At 36.0% G+C, this 21,804-nt stretch overlaps 1 protein-coding gene across 3 annotated transcripts in view; it reads left to right on the top strand.

The window, feature by feature from the left end:
• Positions 1–175: 175 nt before the first annotated feature.
• Positions 176–21,804, top strand: part of LOC100650070 (protein rhomboid) — a 171,333-nt gene continuing 149,704 nt past the window's right edge. For 2 of the 3 annotated variants that reach the window (XM_048404229.1, XM_048404228.1), the window contains exon 1: positions 239–384. The gene's annotated coding sequence lies outside the window, so the exon portion shown is untranslated. Of the gene's footprint in view, positions 385–21,804 lie in introns of all 3 variants that reach the window. The other variant, XM_012320576.3, reaches the window with a different exon arrangement.

The following is a 21,804-nucleotide window of genomic DNA, read 5'->3' as shown; positions in this document are numbered from 1 at the left end:
ACGCGGAACACGTACGATGAGAACGCGTTGATCCTTGTCGCGAGCGTGCAGCGCGGTGTGAAACTGTCTTCGTTGCGCGCGCAACGCGTGCTGTTGACCCATCGTCATGGCAACCGTGCGACGAGTCTACACTCGTCCAAGGTGGATGGACTGCGGCCTGACGCGGCCGAACAGAAGTCAGTGCACGCGCGGACGTCAAGCCGTATGTTCATGTTCTCTCTGTGGGAAATCGGAGTGACGTTTGACTTTGCCCGCGTTGTTCGTACTGCCGGTTTAGAGTGCTTGTGTTTTCTGTATCACTGGACGAGAGGGGGATCCTTAAGGCCGGCATTCATCGTGGCTAGACAGATCATGGAGTGACTGTTCGTCGATCAAACAAATAAGGTATGTGTACATCTAATTACAATTTATATCTTTATCGATACTTACTGGCGCGGGGTTTTTATCGAACCGAAAGTTACAAGGCTAAGAATGTTCTCGTGACACAGTTAACATTAGAACTATCGACGAGCAACGTACAACACTTGTAACAACGAAGTCAAAATAAAAGCTATGCATTTTCAAAAACCTACTGCTGGAGATCTAGGATAATTATATGAAAAAATTAAGAATTGATTGTTATGATTACGGTGATATATAGTTCTAGTATTAAAAAATGTGCACGCGATAATATCGTTACGAGATCGTTGACTAACGCTTACTCGTCAGGTGGTAAAATTGAAACGATAAAACTGATAGGTTATTGAAATCGTTTTCGCGGAACATGGCAGGGCATACATTGTAAAAAGAACTAAGTGGCTTATGTGTGGATTCAGCAATCAATATTATATTGATACTGCGTTCGATAACATATCTCGATCATGATTCTCTTATACAATTTTATTAATATTATTAACAAATTTATTAACAAAATGACAAGTTATAGATTATCATTATTAATTAATTCTCTTGCATAGGGATTTCTCTACTTAAAAGTAAATCGTACAAATTACAAGTTATTACATTCTACTCGACTATCTATTTTCATTTTATTTATTCAAATTCCATATGTATATATATATATATTCTTTTTTGTAAAATTATAAAAGTATAAAAGAATTCATAATCTATAATTTTTAACTTGCTAACTCAATGATATTGTCAGAATTAAATAATTGTGCAAGAAGGTCCATAAAACGCGCGAAAAGAAAAAGAAAAGATGGCTTCCTATTCAAATTTAGGCGCGAAATGATTAATCCAATATTCTTTACATGTAATATTGTTACACGACGAAAATTCGCAACGATATACGTTTTAATACCTAGAAATGTATAACTATCGTCTGTAGGACGACACCGGGATGCGTCGGAATACGTTAATGGAAACGAATGTTTCTCAAGTGCTTCAGTCTCTGTCAACCATCGGTCGAGTGGTTCGCTCTGCTTTTAGTTTTTGAAGATCGAGTTAGAAGTGAGTGCGCCGTTTATCAGGTTACGATGAAAGCGACGTTATCCTCGGGCTGAATGCACTTTCGTGATTTTTTCCCCCGTCGTTTCGATTTTGAACGGGGATAAAAAAGCTTTTCACCTGGACCATCGATCCTTTTAAATAATCCTCGCGTTGTTCGCGTAGACATAACCGTGGCTTTTTTGTTCGATTTTGGAGAACTTGGACATTCAGAAAATTGCCAGCGCGTTTTTCTAAAGTAGAATAAATTATACTTATTCTTGAATAATTCGAAAAAATTTTTATGCAGAGGTTCATTTCTCATAATTAGCAAGTTTCAGAATTTAACGATATGAAAGACATTTTAAGCTCAGTTTATTCTGTTTTTCTTTTTAAACTAAATACACTAAAACAATCTCGATCGTGTAGTAGAATAAATAGTAGGTATATTTTTAAAACGGTAGTTGGATTTCAAAATTGTATATCTTAGTCTCATTATTTTTAGTGGAGGAAAAAAGTTGACTAAAATATTTTCAAATTTCTATCTCATTATCTTCATGAAGTTATTTTCTTTATATCTACCTATTATGAAATTGTTATTTAGTTTTCTGTAAAATAATGTTCTCCGCTTTTATCAATACTCGTGCAATAATTCTTTGTAACTTATTTCAAATCTCATACGATTCTCTATCTTCTGATATGTCGCAACGTTCTAACAACAACAACAACAACAACAACAACAACAACAACATTTAATAATAATAATAATATTTATTAACTTCGGCTTTTGCTGTTTCGAGTTACATGTCTTAACTGTTCATTCATCCATACAAATCTTCACGTACATATTTATGAATTATAGAACGACACTTATAAGTTATTAATAAACCTACATATATGTTACTTGTTCATAACTTTGATTTAGTTTTGCACTTTCATTTTCCTTTTTCTCTAAGGAGCGAATCCAGTTAACTGCCTATTCACAATATTTTTCATCTCCAATTCTTTTCATATCACCTCTCAACTTCTCCATTCTCTTGCACTTCGCTACACAGTGCTTCAACTTTCCTTCCCTATTATTACATAATTCTCACCTCTTTTTATCTTCCTCCAACAAAAATCTATTCGGTCTCTCGAAGTTGCCGCATCTTACCCTTGCCATTTTTGACTATCGTCTTCACCACGTTTATCTAGGTATTCTGGCCTAGCTTCGCATCCAATTCATAGCACTGTAATAGCAAAGTCCTTCATAAAATCTCCCCTATCAAACCTTCAGTATTTTAAACATTAAATCACATCCTCCACGTATATTTACGCTAAGCAAATATCATATGTGTATATTCGACTCGTGAATCGAAACGAAACATCGAGTATTCATAGAAGGATTGAGATGTGGTATCGAGTGAACCGGAAGTTGTTCAGAGGCTCATGAAGTTGCCGAGCAACACCACCACTCTAATTCAAACGATGTAATTCGACGCAAGATCGTTGGACCAGTTGGCGGTACACACAAAATGGCGTCTATCAACGGGATGCGGCTTGGTTTAAAAGAGCTTGGCCAAATTTCGGCTTGATGGAAACTGTAGACGCGCCGACTTCCGCTTTACTCTAGCGTTTCAAGGTTGCCACCGCGAAGACGCGCTCTAGTCTAAATAGCTCCTTTCCGAATAAGCTCGTCCCCACCGTCTTTGTTTTCGTTCCACCTTCACCGTTCAAAAGGATCCGTGGCTGCTCAAAGCGAGAAGAAGCTTCTCCAGTATTCCGTTCACGAACCCTCGTATGCATTTGTATCCGACCCGTAGTCGTTTGTCCATTTAGGCGACACGACAAACCCGAAACAAGACTGCAGCACGTCTTTTCTCTGTAGTCTAAACGAATTTCGAACGCGATCGTAATAAAAGTCTCTATTCTCTAACCTTTCGACAACTTTACTTGTTTGTGTGAGAAAAAGGGTTACAGTTTTTGCGATTTGATGGAAGTTTAATGCTGGAATTGTTGGAGCAAGAATAGAAAGAATGGAAGAAAAAGAAAGGATTGATCTTTGGTTCAGGACTAGCGGATTTATTAGTAAGGCTCTGTTTATTAATAATGTCTCTTTATGCAACACTATGGATAAGATATCTTGTACTTTTACTTTGTTAATAGGATGATAAATATGAAAGGGTTAACTCTTGGAATTTTTTTTTACTTGTGAAGGAGAAAGGTTTACAGTTTTCTGATTGTAATGGGAGTTTGACGTTGTAGTAAAAGGGAGCATAGAGGTGGAGAACAGGAAAAATTTTTTTTTTTATTTGTTAGAATATTTACAATCAATTCTCGTTGAGAGTTTTCAGTAGCTTCATTTGGCGTGATACAATGACATGGTTTATAATAGTTTATATTGTTGATTCTAGTTGGATCTAAAGATTTAATTTAAAGAGTATTTTCTTTTTAGTCTGCGGATCTGGTCCGTCGTGTCAAGTAGTTAGGTGACTAATAGGTTGTGGTGGTTGTTGACTCTTGTGTTATATCTGCTTCTGGACTTGTATATTTTTTCTTTAATTGTGGGTATCTTGAGGTCGCGGTGGATTGTTTCGTTGGTAACATACCAGGGATCTTAGCGTTTTCGATTGGAAGCGTTGGAGTATTTAGTTGGATTCCGTAGGTGCAGACAGGTTTTATTACGGTCTTATAGAGCGTAATTTTGTTCTGCGTGCTTAGGTTGGAGCGACGGCCAATGAGCCAATAAAATTTTTTGAGTTTGTCCCTGAGTTGCTTCGATTTGTCTGTGATGTGTTGTTTCCATGTTAATCTCCTGTCCAGAGTTATGCCCAGGTATCTGACTGTGTTCTTGTTAGGAACCGTTATATTGTTAATGGTGACCTGAGGGCAGGTTTGTTTTCGCAGCGCGAAGGTTACATGTGTGGATTTTTTTTCATTAATTTTGAAGCCCCGTTTATGGAACCACTTTTCCATAAAGTCGAGACCTCGCTGGAGAGTGCACAGGAAAAATGAAGGGGAAGTAAAGGGAGGATGATCTTTCATCTAGGAGTGGTAGACATATTAGTAAGATTTATTAGCAAGCACATGTCCTAGACATGGGAACGTTGGTAGTGACATCATACCTTTTAGACACATTGGAACACATGTTTGTACGAACATGATAATTATAATTAGCCAAGGACTTGTGAAAATTATGTCAATGTAAATTCCTATACCTAATAGCGAGAGTGCATGCGTCACAGAGGAAATAGAAACTATTAATTGCTATAAGCGGATTGCATGTGTAATGTATAGCTAATATGATGATGCAGTGGTAGGATACATTAATATTATAATACAAATAAGGTAATAGGATAGATCCCATAAAAGATATAAAAAATTTTACAAGATTATCTAAATGTATGAGTACATAAATTTTGTACTTGTACTTCCATGTTGTATATTGTATATAAGCTGTATTATATGTATTGGTGACCTATATTATATGATAGAGAAGTAAAATTTTCATTAAATGTAAAATAAAATAAAAGTATTGATTTCCATAATTTGCTCTTCATTTACAGTTAATTACTTCGATATAATTTTGTTACATACACAAATGAGGAATATAGAAATTCCTATTTGTCTTTCGGCGAAGGAAACTTTGTCACGCTAATTAAGCAATTTCGATTGGTTAGTATCATCGTCTTTTATTTTTATATCGAAATGCGTAATTCGTTCGATTTCAAGCACTGTTTACCAAGCTTAAATTTGCACGCATTTGTTTATGTTAAAGTAATTAGGTCAGAATTAATATCGGTTGCGATACGGTAATTAACGAGGGTACTTCGACGTGCCCTGTTTGTGAAATACGGTCTCGTAATATTTGAAAATAGTGAGGAATATTTTGTACCAAAATAGTAATTTTCGTTAAATTACAGATTAAAAGTATGATAATTTATTTTCATTTCATATTTAGTGGCTTAATTCTCTTATTTCGTAATCTAAATTACAATCAAATGTAAATTATCTTAAATCACAATATATTTCATACCATATTTACATTTATACAAATTAAAACTAAACCAGTCGAAATTGATTTATTCTTATTAATACTGGATTGTTTGGATTACTGGGTCGATTTATTTGTAATAACAATCCAATAATAATATCCCTTTCACAGAGATATTCCTCCCCAAATAAACTAAAGTCTCGCTCCAAGATGAAATAAACTCTCGCTCATACAGAATATTTACTCAAATTAGACTATCATCGAAGCTATTAGAAATTGAATATCGCAAGATTTTCACTTCTATTCGCAACTCGATCGAAAGAAGAAGAAGAAAAGAAAAAGGAAGAACGTGTTCGATAGGATGGTTGGATAGGATAGGATAGGATGGTCGAGGCTTATTGTTCATCGTAATACAGAGTTTTCTATAGGTTGAATCGTTCGTGATCTTTTTTTCTCTGATTGGAAAGGTACATGAAGCAGTATGCATAAGAATCGAAATTAAGGGTAACTGAGGATCATATTAAGGGCGAGATTTGCCGAGTGGTGTGTTTCGATGAATGTGGTCGGAAAAAAAGATTCGCTTCGAATTGGAACTCTTTGTTCGTTCGTGGTAAGTTGTTTTATTAATTGAGATATCCGGATCACTAAAGATTTCTTTCTTTGGGGGCTAATTGAATCGAAAGGCTCCTGCCAGCCTGAGCGGCGCACCCACTTATTTGCAGCCCAAAAAATTCGTATTTTCATGATCTTTGTTAAATGGATGATAAATTGGTTCCTAAACAAATATTCCTCTCGTCCAGCAAATGCTCGACGAGTATATTAGACGTATTACGAATCTTTACGTATCTTCGTACGTCTTTATGTATTTTATGTACACTTTGTTGGTTTGGCAACTGAGGAATGCGGACTAGTCGGTATTTGTTAAAAACCGCACCTACTCATTTATCAGTTTGAGCGGCGCACCGACTTACTTGCCAGTCTGAGCGGCGCACCAACTTACTTTCCAGCATGAGCGGTGCATCGACTTACTTGCCAGCCTGAGCGACGCACTGAGTTATTTGCCAGCCTGAGCGGTGAAGAAAGGATCTTGGTCGTCTTTGACAATCCATTAATCTTCCAATTTTATATAATAGATAAACTAAAAAAGAGAATTGGTTGATCATATTTCGTATTTGGAATTCAAACTTTAACCTTTTAATTGTCATGTATTTTTATTACCATTCTGTGTGTCTTATAACTAGAGCATGGATTTATCCCTAAATATCATAAAGCTAAATTATTGTGATTGCAGCAATACTAAATAGATATATAAGTTTTGGATATAAACAATTCGTTTTATAATTCTAATAATTTTTGCCAAAATCTATTTAAGTCTAATTTAAATACTCTATACGTGGGTTATTATAATTGAAATGATATTATAAAAACGAACAACTCCGCGCAATTACATCTCTATCTGAATAGACGTCAATGTTGATTTTATCAAAAATAGGAAATTTCAGTATAATCGTAAATAGTTGCAAAGAATTCCAGTAATAGCGAAAAGGGAAGTCTCTATAATTTGCCATTTTGATAGATTTGATAGTCTTAACTTTAAATATTCTAGAAAATATAAAAGTCCTTTGAAGATAGCAGGGTCAACGATAAAAGAAGAAGTCGAAGTATTTTCGGTTTGGCCGGTTTATTCGATCACAAAAAGGTTAAAACGAGTCGCGCATTGCTTCACCGGAAATATTTGCCTTGCGAGGAGAAAATATTTAGCTAGAGCAGAGAAAAGCCAGAGGGTTTGATGGGGTTGGAACCGCGACTTTGCGTTTGCCGAAAACGCAGCGAGAGGAATGGGGAAAAATCCTCGCCCCGATAAATTTCGAATGTTTACGAAACGGACCGGGAATTTGCAACACGCGAAACTTCGGCTTGTTGCTCTCTCGTCATGGTGAAAAATTGCGCGCGGCTTTCCCTCGAAATTCATCGATACACCGGAGGGTCGACGTCGTTTATTAAACGATTTCACGCTGGACCGAGCTGCATCGCGATTTTATAATATCCATACGGACGATATATGGACTGTGTCCGTGTACGAATACAAATTTCGTTCATTTCGATGGACTTGGTGGTTCGTGAAAATTTGCTCTACCGTCGGTATCTAACGGAACCCATCAGCTTCGTTAATTTCGAAAGGAAAGTGTTTTTTTTTTTTTTGTTTCCAAAGAATAGAAAAACTCTATTTCATATCGATTAATAAAAGTGATTTAGAAAATTTTATAGTTTAAATGGAAAATAATAGTTGCCATTTATATCTTGTTTAATATATTAAGGTTTAAACAAGTAGCTCTGCTATTCAGTAATTTAAGTAAATCAACAAAAACCAACTAAAAATCCATCAAGATTAAATCATCGTTCGGAACTTGCTATAAATTTATAGTGATTGCAATATTCCTAGTAGTAAAATTTTTCATTATTGAATAGGAAACCTTTGAATATGGAACCTATATCTTGCTTTCTCTTCCAATAAAGACAATTTAAATATAGGAGCTGCTACAGGCTGTCATGTAATTGAGCTGCGGAGTTTTCTTTGTCATAAATTACTTATCTGCTTTATTTCTATATTTATTTGTTTAAATTTTCACCTGTTATAAATCAATTGAATAAGTTTTACGATTTTTAGAAAATTTCTATTACGTGAGAATCATAGACTTCGTACAATTTTAACAGTCGGCCTCGATATTTCCTAACTACACGAGATCCAGGCATGAAATCAAGATTTCCAGGCCAAGAACAATTTAATTTTCATAAACATAAAACGCTACCCATTCTAATTAAACTTCATCTTCCGCTTCGAAATTTGACGATCAAAGTAATTGCCTGCTCGCTGCTGACTCTAATTTCTTCGTCTATATTGAGAGTTAGCGAGAAATCGTACCTCAGAGGAAGCACTAAACTCGTTCTCTCGTCACTAGAATCCGTTCTTTCGCGCGGCATTCGATTGAAATTAGAGAAACGAAAGGGGATGCACTTTCATCGATTCGCAATCGGCGCGAGAGTTGTTTCGTCGTCTCCGGAATCAAAGAGGCGAAAGTCTCGTCGTCTCGTTACCGTGAGAGTCGAGAACAACTGCATTCCTTTTTTCTCTTCACCCTTTTGTTCCGTCCCTTTCTACTTCTCGTCCTTTGTCAACCGAAGGCCGAAAGAGTTAGATGGGGGTTGAAGAAGGGAGTAGCAGGGAATGGTAGGGGAGGAAATGCGATTTGTCCTGAAAACTGTCGTTATTCGCGCTCGCTGTCATCTCGACAACGATCATCGTTTCGATCGCAGGCCGATCGACTGCGTTTATTTAGGCGCTGCTATTATTGGACGGTATTCCTTTGATTGCACGTGCGACTCATCATTGGTATTAAGTGTAGAGGATAGAGTATGATGAACTCGAGCAGCTGATGTTATATAGCGTTTTCAGTTGGAGAAGAAAGTTAATGGATATTTAGAGTCAAAGAGAGAAGTCTATTTCGGTAGAAAATTAATGGAGAAAAGAGAGATTCTTTTAGTAATTAATAGGGACTTTAGGCTATGTATTTTGATGCATAGTATGATATAGATTGTAGATTTATATATTTATGCAACGACTAATTTTATTACGTTATTTATTAATGATTAAAAGAAACTTTAGAGAAATGATATTTTATGTTCATCAAACATACTATAATATTCATATGTGATAAAATTTTTAATCAGTTGATTACCAAAAAAGAATGTAGCTTTGTATGGTTCGTATTTTAATCAAGTATAGACGGAATAAAAAGATTTCATTTAATGCAATAACGGTACAGTTTTTAATTGATAAAAATTTCAACCCTGATGAAGTTAGCTGCAACACTGATGAAACGTTGGGATAAAAGAACTATTGTACACGACTTTAATCCGAAATTTCAGATTAACAATTCTAGAAATTTTCGTTTGTTTCGCACACGGCTCTTTTTCCAATAATAAATACAGAATATTTGCCTTTATCATTTATTATCTATCGTTTCGAATGATTATAATAGTATGCCGTGTCACTGAATTAAATGTTACGGGATGATTGTTAAGTAACACATTTCTTCATAATGAAGACTATTATAACGCAGTTGAGAGCATGATGTCGAAGTTCCTGATGATTCACAGGTGAAGTATGTACATCGTAGAACAGGCTCGCAAACTAGAAATTAGTGTTAGGTAATCGGTATGCAAAGTATGAGATGACGAATGCGAGTGAATACTAATTAAGAAGAGAACTTCAGCTCAAGAGGATTGAAATGCGAATGAACGCCTGTATTTATGTCACTGGCTTTATGTTGTCAACGTCATTTGTAGCAGTACCTATATACTTAGCATAAGGGAATTATTATAGAAAAGTGAATATCAAATTTCGAATATTGGAGTTTATGAGAAACCTACATTTTGAAGTAGTATTCTGCTAGTTTCGATATTAAATTTAATATGTATTTCGTAACATATTCTCGTACGTCGCAATAAATAAAATAAGTATACAGAATATATATGTAATGGATAACAAAATAATATTTTAACAGTGGAACAACCAAAGTTTGCTTTTATTTGTTTTTCTGTAATTACTCGGAACATGTAGGTATTTTTAATTATTCTATATTTTTATTTTTTACTTTTATTCCTTATTTATTTTATACTTTTTATACAAGTTACTATGCTAACAATATACGTTCTCGTTTTACAATTTTTGTAGTATTTCATTTAAAGGAAATCTTGAATACCAACGTGAACTATACTTACCTATTTCAAAACACAATAGCTCCTTTGATACTGAAAGAACGCTGACAATAAAACATAAGCGTAGAGCATATTTCAAACACCTTTCGTATACAAAGTTTCCATGATTCTGAAATTTCCTGACAAAGAACTCCTGACATCTGTCTTTCTGGCTTTTCATACGTCGTTAAGATTGGTTGAGAAGCCTCTGTCTCGTCGCGAACAAGAAATATATTGCTCTTTCTGAGCAAGTGCAAGACTCCTTCGTATTTTGAAAGCACCGACCACCACTAAGAAATTGTCCTCTTCATACAATGAATCTCTTTTGTATTCTCTACTGTGGCTATACAAATTTTTCTTCGCCTTTCTGTAGCTTCTTTTTTTATCAGCTTCATCCATAAGTCAAACGACGAAGCGTAGTAGTTAATTTTATAAGCAGTAACTAAGTTTGTCTTTTTTCAAATTTCTATGTTCCTTTGCTCTGAAATGTAGAATTTTGATCATTTTTATCAATTCTCGAGGATGCATGGATCTAATTTTACATGAAAGGGCAATAAGTCATGGTTCCTTGCATCGTAGTACATCAGATGATATAGTTACATCATACAAATTTTATTTACCATTTGATATTATTTACTATACAGTATGTATAAGTTCTTCTTCGCTTTCCTATAATTTCTTCAGTGGATATGAAATATAAATGTTTGACAGCGAGTACAAATTTGCTATTTTCGTATTTGTTTGCTTCAAAATATTGAAATTTCGTTATTTTTATTCGACATGAGATATCTATATATCCACAGAAAAAGATGAGGAAGGAAGTTCGGCAAATTCCACTCCTTCTTCAAATTAACATTTCAAGATATGATCAACGGAACGGTAATATTTATAGAAAGATCTGGATCGGTTCCAATCCAAGTAAACTGACTTGCTTTTTCCTCGATGCCAGATAGGAAGCCGTGAAATTATTATTTTCTTTTTTTTGCGGACCTCTCTACAAATTACGAGGTCGTGCCGTTCCGCGAGTCGACGACGAACGAATCCAAAACGAAAACACGTTCTTCCTCTAATGAGTAAGCGTTTATCTTTGCTTCCATCGACAGCCGATCTATTATGCCACCGAGCTTTCTCTCGTTTCCCTTTTAGTTTAACTACGTTCCTCGGTTTTGTCATTGTTTTACGATATTAATCCAATTCCTGCAGAAAGTATATCGGTAAATAAACGACACCCCTAATTTAAAGCGTAGGCTAAATTTTCAACGAGAGTTGCAATTTCGAGAAAACCGATTTCGAAAATTCATTGCACACGCGGGGCCAAAATACACACTAGTCAAATGGGAATATAGAACAACCTGGAAAACTCATAAAGAACTTTACGATGTATACTATGAACCCAAGAGAAATTTCTGCTAAATACTTTATTTATTACCTTGAATAAGGTGTATTGTTCTCAATAAGGTAGATACAAGATCAATATTTTAATTCTTTGCTTACAGATTATCCTATGAGCGAAACAACAAATCGTAGAATACTAGTCGTCATTTAGGTAACATGTTTCTAAAGAGTTGAAAATCATCCCCCTAATCTCTCAAAAATACTCTTCCTTTTCAAAGACCTTCGAATGTAACAATTAAAGTTGTCCTAAACTTCTAAGAGAGTTGTTTATACAATTGATCAGATCAATATATTTTTGAACATATTAATTATGCACGGGTTAAAGAAATTAAAAAGTCCACAAAGCAGAACTGTTCTGTTTAACTTTTTAGAAGCTGATTATTATTTAGAAGGAGTTACCTTACAGACGATAGATATATCGCAAAGGTACCCTACCAAAATTGAAGAGCTAAAGGCAGCATGCGCTTGGCTAACAGCAGCGCGCGTACTTTTCCTTGCAGCTGTATCCACGGTGAGCGAAATAACTGCAAATATTTTCTCAAACCGATCGCGACGGCGATTTCTCAAATATATCTGACCAACTATCCGGTGTGCGCGATGTTCCGACGTACCTACTATTTGCAGCGGACAGTGGAAAAGCTTTAAGCTCGATCTGGCATCGGACCAATTTCGCGTCGATCGCGACCCCGTACACGTTTCACCGTTGCCGACCGCGCTCTGGGGGTGAGACAACCAAAAAAAAAAAAAAAAAAAAAGGAAACGGAGCTCGTGAATAACCCCATTGGCGTGTAATCAGTGCACGGGAGTGTCCAGGGGCGCTTTATTAAACCGATATGAGTTTTTCGACCACTTTTGATTTACCCACCGATTTCGACCCGTTTACCGCATCGACAATATTATCTCCGCGAGGCTCGTTAAAAAAGGCAATCGTTCCAAGCTATGGAGAGAGTGGAAGCTCGTGAATTTCCCTGGAATTGATATTCCATTTATAGAATCAAGTCTATTATGTTTCGGAGTATCGTGGTTGAGGATTGTATTTGATGGATTCTTAGAGTTTGGTTAAGGTTCGATGAGACGTGGATTTGGTCAATTTTGTTGTAATCGAAGGAATGAGATTTTTATAATATGTGAAATTTTAATGATTTTTCTCGTGATTAAATGAAACGTGCTATTGATAAATTGGCTCACGTTTCAGATTTGCGTGTAGAAGATAAGCAAAAATTGCTCGTTGCTTCGTATTTTTGGTTTCATAAGACATGAATTTGTTAGATTTTGTCTATGATCTATGTTTTGGATTTTCGTAGTCAAGAAAAAAAATTCGTTCTTTGCTTTGTATTTTTGAGAATTAAAGTCAAGGGTTTTTCTATTTCTCTTGTTTTTAGTGGAAGGTAAATCTGTTGGATTTCATTCAGGTTAAAGAAACATTTTTCTTCAATAGTATATGCAAATGGAAACTCGTAAATTTTTGTCGAATTAACGTTTTAAATTAATGTTCGCTGCAGGACAATCCTTCTTCCGTCTTTTTTATCTATTTTGTAAAATATAAATTTGTTGAATGTTTGAATAAATCTGGATGAATATATTATAATATCTCGTATTTTTTACATGCCGGCTTTATTTTTACTTCCACTGCACTCATCTTTATGAATCTGATTTTATAATACAAAATTAGATTCATAATTTACGTCGTGAGAAACATTTTCATGAAATGTTTCCGTCTAAATGTAATATAACACTAACTAAAAGTTTGGAATTATGCACTACATATTGTTTAAATCAGAAATCAGATAGAATCTTTTCGTTGCAATATTTTTTGATTGACAATCTATCGAAATAAATTAATTTAATAAAATTAGTAAGAGATATAGATATATACGAAATTGTACATATTTATTTCTATCAAAGTAAATAACAAATATTTTTCTCTAGATTATTTCACGTCTTATTTTGAATCTGACAATTCTGTATTTTTTAATACAACTGTAAAAATAATTCTAAATAACGACTTCAAGTCTTAAATTGGTAATAAATCATATTACGAAGTTGTTTATAAAGAAACAATAATTATCACTCTTAAACGAGTTAAAAGAGACAGCAGCATCAGTCATTTTTAATTAATCTGCATTTAATTCTATATATTTGTATTACGTTCTCTTTAGAAGAGGGTGGAAGGTCGAAACATAATGGATCGCTATCTCTGGCGGGATGTCGTGATCCCGGCTTTTCTTTGGCCACAATTAGTCGCCAGTACCGAAGGGGTTCCACGAGAATCCCCTTAAGATGGGGAGATTTCGTGGCGCGTAACCACCAAGGGCCAGCTTAACTTCGCGAAACATAATTAAACCGCCTTAAAGTTTTCCATTCCGTGTTAATTCCTGCTTTTATCAGTGCTGGTTTGGTCTGTAAAACGCCTTTTTAAATATCGTGCCAAATTCCTATCTTTAGTAGCCCTGTTGAATAATATGGCTCGTAGACCAGCCAGTGTAAATTTTTACTTGAAAAATCGCATACTTTTGTAACGAAAAGGAAATAATTAAGATCTCCCTTAATTATTTCATTTTGGAAGTTAATCAATTCGAAAGACTTTAACCGATTAAGGATTAATACTTTTAATTTTTGTTTCTCGTTATATCTTCATTTTAGATTTAATCCGACGTTTTTCATATGTATACGATTCATGCGTATGTTTTCGTATGCGATTCAAGTAACATTCGATAATCAGTTCATCAAATCCATCTTCCTTCGTCTGAAGTGGATTCGGTTGGTAATTAAGTGATTGCGGCTTTTGTCAATACCACCTAATGACAAAATTCGCAATCACTTACTTGCCAACCCAATAGTTCGTACTAACAAGCACTCGATAAATTATTTTCAGAATCCATCGAATAGTTGGATATATTTTCGAATATATGAAACTTATAAATTCATGCTTCCATTTGATGAAACATTCAACGACGTGCAAAGATCCTCGTTTATTATTTATGATTAACTCTGCCGCGGCGAGTGAATCCGCTCGGCAACGGCACTAATTTCAATTGTAATAAGGTTATCCGACGCGGTGTAGAACAGCGTAATTCGAAGGATGCTAGACGCCGAGTAAATTTGGACGAGCACGTGCGTCCGCGCAGATGTTGCCGAATGACGACATGTATAAACTTGGAATTTAGAGTATGATGGAAACAGTCTGGAATCGGTAGACGGTATCAAGAGCTTTCGCAGTTGCCTATGGTGTCATCGCCGTTGCTATCCAATCCGGAGTTAGAAGCTCCCGGTTACGTATTTCTGTTAGTACGTAAATCCATCGTGCTTCCGGAACTGGGAAATTGATTGCTCTATAAATCGTTTCAAACATATTGTGTAGATGTATTACTGTTCTTTCTCATATGTTTCGGATAGATATTTAGTGAATTTCACAATTTGATCGTGTATTTTAGGTAGTGAGTATTTTCGATGTTTTAAATTTTTTGTATGTTTAACCTATCGGATAGTATATTTTAGGGATTAGATATTTTACGAGGTTTATTCTCTTTTATATACTCACTTTAAATATTGGACAGGCGATATGTTCGAATTTTTTATACCTTTGTATGTATTATAGATTTTTCAACTTTTCAAACATTAAATATATGTCAGATAATTTGTCAATTCACTAGCTTTCTTTCAAATCGGTACCTATTTTAAACTTTTTCAAATATATTTTAGAAATTTGGTATTTTAGGAGCTTGATCTTTTTACTCGGTTTAAGTATTAAATAATCTGCGTACCACAGATTTGTCGTACATATTGGGTTGGCAACTAAGCGATTGCGAATTTCGCATTACCATTTAATGACAAAATCCGTAATCACTTAATTGCCAACCCAATAGAAGAGGCTTTACTCGTATTGGTAATTTGTAAAATTTCAGTAATATTAGTTTAATGGTGCAAGAGTTCGATGTCTACATATGTACTGCATTTACCATCTCAACTCCTCAATCGTTGGTGAGAGTGAATCGTCCTGGGTAAATTGGTTTCACGAAACGACAGAGGGTTGCCCGAAGAATTATACTTTTCCAGGAGTAATCTTGTTTTTCTGCACGATCCCCTTACGTCTAAAAATTAGATTCTTTCTCGGAGAATGGCTCGTTCCGGCCATTTTATGTCTTTCAATTTCGATCGACTACTTCCTTACGTTCGAAGGAAGGCTTCCGAGGGATGATTTGCATACACGAAATGCCCGTTTGGGATTCGTATGTATGTGTACGCCGTGGGGGTTGGAATTAATTCGGGGGTTCCGAATTGCTGTTACGCTTTGATGCTGCGATTGTACACGAACCTTGATAACTGTGAACGTAAATTGTTTTGAGAGATGGGATGGACTACAGGGTGTGTTTCGATTCTCATGAAAACTGGTGTATGTAAATATCTATCACATTGCGATATATCAAATATTCGAGTTTGTTATATAAATTTTTTCAACCGCCTTTTCCAATAAATATTTCTATCTTTCTATATGTTATTTTATATATACGTATAAAGTTTAAAATCTGAATGCGAAAGATGCGCCGCTTTATCAAAACGATTGTTTGCCGACTAAACTCTCGCAATTAATTAAAAATTCTCGGTTTCTCGGTGAAACTCGCCTAAACTTCTCGCGAAATAAACCTTTTACGTTCCATTCTAAAAAAACAATGGAGCACACGAAATTCGTTCCACATACGTCTAATATAATAATAGAAAAGAAACAAAAAGTTGGAGAGAGAACGGAGTCGTTAACCGGACCGAGTTCGCTCTCGAAAGTCGAAAGTTCTTTCGGAGTCACTCTCGAGTCGCGCGAACGCGACAAAAAGCCGAGCTAAGTACGAGACAAAGAAGGCCTTCACCAACTTTCCTTATCAATGCATCAAGCGGTTGGCCTGGACGATAGAATTACCCCACGAGACTTTTTCCACTTTTCTTGCGGCCATGGCCTGCACAATAGGGCCTGCCAGCGAACGGTACATGGGAATACTAAATTTTAAAAGTAAGCCCCGGCAACCGCGAAATTTATAGCCGGCACGACTACAAGTTTACAATTACACGGAAGAACGAGGACGGGGGAATCCGCATCTTAATCCCCTTTTTATCTCTGTCCTATCTTCATCCGTTCCACTTCTTCCCCTGTTCGTCCCCTTTTGGCCAGCTATCCGTGACGCTTCGAGGATAATTTGCTGACCAAGTCATCTCCCTATCCACCTTCATTTGCGAGGATACATACAGATGCGAGACTAGTAATGATCGTAGTATAGAAATTCGATCTTGGGATTACGGGAAGATAGATAGATTTTCCTATGTATGAAAATTAATCGATCGATTTCATCGTCACTGGTTTATTAGGCTAACGAAACTATCGATGAGTTACTGTATGTTTGAATTAGATGTGTTACTTTCTACTTTGATCGATAACATGCAATCGTAACTGTAAGTTAAAATATAATTTTGAAATCTTATAAGTTTCTTTATTGTATGCTGCGTTTGCTACGCTAGAAAAATTATTTCTTTTTTTTTTTATCATTCACATCCTGCGCCATTTCAACTTCTCAGTTCACTCGCCCATTTTCCTTTTCCCCATTTGGATATCTATAAGGGTCTTTCATTCGAATTTTTTCCATTCACGCGGAAAACGAGATTCGCGTTACAGTCGATAGTCAGACGGTATAATTTTCGCGAAAGCGATGTCCTTTGCCTTCCGCAAAGAAAAATGTTCTTTCTTTAATGACGTGTCACTGGCGCGAACTTAGGGGTCTGCTTTCTATTAAAACTTACTCACGGGATTGTTTTCCAACGAAGACTTCTCGTTTCAACCCCTCCACTGGCGAAACTCCTCGCTTCGAGGTTCTTGGTTTCAGAAGCGTTGATGAAGGGGGAAGTCGAGGTTTGGTAACGATCGCGATCTCGAGAGGTAAATACACTGGTTTAGGAAACTATTCCACCACTTACCGTAGAAAACTTTCACGCTCATATTGTGTGTGTTGTATAAAACATTTTGTTGAAAACATTTGTAACTTCGTTTGCACCGTAACCTGCTCCAGCCATTAGGATTATACCGTAGGACTCGTTATATATTCGTAAAAGGTTTCTATAGGTGTGCGAATACTTTCACGAGCTACCATAACGTTGACGAAATAAATCTTCGAGGAAAAAGGATTGCGATACTTAAATTTCTTTCGAAAAATGGAAAAGAAGAGATAAATGTGGAAATATTTCTTTTAGGAAATGATGTGATTTAAAACATATGAAAATGTACACGTTCTTTGATACGAAATATGCTGAAAGAACTTCAAAAGGAAGCAGTACTCATAGTTGAGGAGTTAATATTTCTAGTACCTAGCGCGTTTCAAAGGTGCCGGCTAAATATAAAGAAAATAGAAGCACGATGTTTCCATAATTTCTCCGATGTTTCTCGTTTTTTAAATTTGCCATTACGTCGAAATATCCTTCATCTTTCGCCTTTAAATCTAAGAACATTTCCCGTCTAACCTTTGAAAGTTACATTTAGAATACAAACTTTTTGTATCTTTCGTAGCCTCTAGAAACGAAAAAAGGAAATTTCTCTTAATTTCTTTCGACGATGGGGCATATTAAAATGGTAGATGAATATGTTAAAAGATATAATTTAAACAAAATCGTTATTCACGATAGATTTTTCAGCGATCTGCTTAATTCACTTCTTGATAATCACTTTAGAGGTAAACAAACATCGCGCATCGCAATAACAATTGCTTCGTCAATTTTCTAATTTGAGATAACTCCAAGTACCAACGAAGAGAGAGAGAGAGAGAGAGAGAGAGACATAACTGTTAACGAGGCTTGCGATAATTCAAACGGACGAGAACAGAAGTTAAACTTGTTCGAGTCTGTTGGTCCCTCGAGCCACCAAAGCCGCCCTGCGAAATCATTTGGCTAACGAATCGCGTAGTTTCCCATTGAAACGCCTTCGTTTCCGTCTTGACTGCACCGACGAACAAGTTCCACGTCGCTCCACTACTCTCCTTTTGGAATGATTCTCGAAAAATACTCTTCCTCTCTTTTTATCAAGTCTCGACCTTCGACAAACTTTCTCTCGGCCGGCACAACTTTCCTCGCCAACTTCACTCTCTTCCACCTTCTCTGCCTTCTTCACCTCGTCTGCGAGATCGAGAACGAGCCTCGATGTTCAGTGTTCTTAACAAGTTCCTTAAGCTTTTGTTTCACGTATGGTTCGAACCTACTCTCCTATTCTTCCAACCTTCTTTGACTTCTTGAACTTTTTTGTTTTGTTTGGTCCCTGTTCGTTAGTTTCTAATATTACACAATTGGCCGAGTATTTGTAAGAAATTATCGAGAAGAAAAGGAAAATAGATAACATGCCACGAAACCACAAGGAAAGACAACTATCGTCCCTTAGAAATAGCTCAAACGAAAACAAATAGCATGTAATATTCCACGGTTAAAGAAAATGTAAAATTCTACGTTGAAAATTTTCGTCTCAAACGATGTAATTTATTTTTGATTCTGCGATGTTACTTTTGATAGAAAAATATTTAACTGGGTTAAAAGAGGACAATTCGAATTTTTCGAAGACTTCGGTACCGAGTAATGGGAGCAAGATAAGATCCTTGGATGTTCTTCAATGTTCATTGTTCCGGGTTTTCTTGAATACAAAATGTGAGATTCAGAAGTTTTCTTCCATGGAACATAGAGCGCAACGTAGCTCTCGTTATACGAAGGCTTTTTATTCTTCTCGAAAAAATATGCTGATTTATTTACACGAAGAAGAGTAAGTTTCGCGAAGAAGTTTTTTAACGGAATTTCCTGTAAGAGGTTGTTAAACAGAAAGATGACTTTCGCGAACTATGTAATTCCTTTTACCTTGTTAGCCGATCTTTCCTGTTTGCATTATTTTATACAATTTTACAAAGTTTAAAAATTGTATTTCACGAAGTTTCGAAATTGTATTTACCGAAGAAAATCGATCCAAGTTTTACGATACATTTGTACCGAGACCAAGCAAATCATATTGGCTATTAAAAATTAGAAAGAAATTTTTTTTTACAAAATTGAAAAAATGTTACTATCGTATGCTTATGCACTAGTTAACTAGAAGCTTAAATCAATGATATACATGTATATGTAAAATAAAATAAATAATATGCTGATTTGTAATTAAAAATGTATTCCGCTCCGTTTCAAGCTGATTATCAGTTTTTTAATACAACACCAATGACGAGGAGAGAAATCTATCCTGAAGCGGAATACAAGAATAAAAGCGGAAGCATCCTCGTCTGCCAAGTATTCGGCGGATTCGTCGGCTAATTTCGAACCGTTTAATTAACCACCGCGCCGTTTCAATTTCTGCTCCTCGGCGCGCTGCATAATCGAAAACGATAAATCCCACAGAATCGCACGTTTCACCATCCAATCGCCCTTAGTTTTCAACGACAATCGACCAACAGCATCGCGAAACAATATCGCGGCCGAGCCATGGAATAACTGGCGAAATTTTATTTTTGCAATCTCTACGCGTTATAGTGGTCAATTTTCAAAGCGAAGTGGTAGTACAAATAGAAACTAAATTGATTTCATCAAATCAAACACGCATCCCATCTAATACGCTTTATGTTAACATTTTTTCGGTTAATATATTTCATATCGAAATCTTAGTCATGCCGCTTATATTCGTAAAACTATAAAAACGTAATAACCGTTCTTTCTTCGTTCTTCGTGCAAGATTCAACCCCTAATCCCAAACACCATAACGTCGGTCACGTGGAATCTTTTATCTGAGAAGCTTCGGTGCTGCTGCAACCATTTCCGCCATGTCGTCGTCCTATGGACGAGCTTCTTAAAATAGTCGGAAATTCGACGTGTCTAGGTTAGCCTGCGTGTCTGGTCTTCTTCTGGAAAGGCTAGAAGATAGCGGAGGAACGAAATGCGCTGGAGGAACAGAGAATTTCCTTGGTAGCTTCTTTTTAGCTAGATCTCCATTGGTGGAGGTTTTCTCTCCGCTAAAGCGTCGAAGAGAGATGTTTATCGGGCAGGCTGCAAAAGGAGTTAGGTTGCCGAGGATCGTCTCTTTTGCCACCTACGAGGGTGTCTTCACTCTGATATTTACGTTCTCCTTTCCTGGGAATATTCTTCCTTTACGTGGTTACTTCTTTTTCGCGGTCTGTTAGTTGAAAAGTGTTACAAGCAGAAGAGAATATTCTTCGAGCTCCTCGAGTAAAAAAGACTTTCAATTTGTTCCCGTTTTTTCTCTTAGTTTTTGATTTGGCGAACGCTTAGGAGAGATGGAGCGAAAATTCCGCGAATAGATACGGGGGAATAATTTGTGGAAGTTTATTCAGCATAATATCATAGTAGGATTCAACCAACTGTAACTGTGTTTTAACGTATGAAATGTCTGATTTTGAAGGGAATCGGTCTTTACTGAATTCTGAAACTGTATTATTTAATGCAAACTGTATGTTTAATTATAAAACTGTTTATATATGTATGTGAACGTTACGTATCAGTGTACATTAGCGTAAAAAATTGGAATTGTACATGAAAAACGCAGTCCTCAACTCTAATGTGCTATACAGTGATACATCTGCAAACGTACAAATATTTATACGAAAATTTCATGCATGATATTGTAGATATAGCTTAAATATACGGTGAAAAAAAAAGAATATTTTCGAGATAAATGACATAAAAGAGACACCATAATTTTACATAATTTTACATCCATAGAGGCATTAGTTAACATATAATAAAGTCTAGTTGGTAGAACAAGTGACGTTTACCTATTACTATTTGCGGTGTTCGAATCGTATTCCCTCATTTAACAGTGGACCAATAATAAACAGTCTAATATTGTTAGCAACGATTCACATAGTCCTATTACACGCGTTGACCGAATTTCACCGCTTATGTGTGGAGCTACGATCAGCTTCAATATTTGTATTGATTCAAGTGCGAACGATCCAACGCCGATTAATTAGCAAAATGTGTATTTGTTTCCAAGTTAATGCAACAAGATCGCCCGGAATCGCTTCCGTTGTTTCATTTAGGGCCGCACCCGACGACCATCGATCCTCTATCGCTCGAGTATCGACAAACAAAACTCTGTCAAGCGACTCTATCGCTAATATAGACGAACGGAACTACGTACAACCAGAGGATACGATAATCGATCCTTCGTAATATCTGTGCAAGCTATTTTTCATTTTTATTGAAATTTTATTGTACGCTTCATCAAAATATTAGAGACG

The sequence above is a fragment of the Bombus terrestris genome, chromosome 3 (assembly GCF_910591885.1).
Source record: "Bombus terrestris chromosome 3, iyBomTerr1.2, whole genome shotgun sequence".
Lineage (NCBI taxonomy): Eukaryota > Metazoa > Arthropoda > Insecta > Hymenoptera > Apidae > Bombus > Bombus terrestris.
The sequence above is the reverse complement of the archived record's forward strand: the minus strand, read 5'-3'. Positions and strand labels throughout refer to the sequence as shown.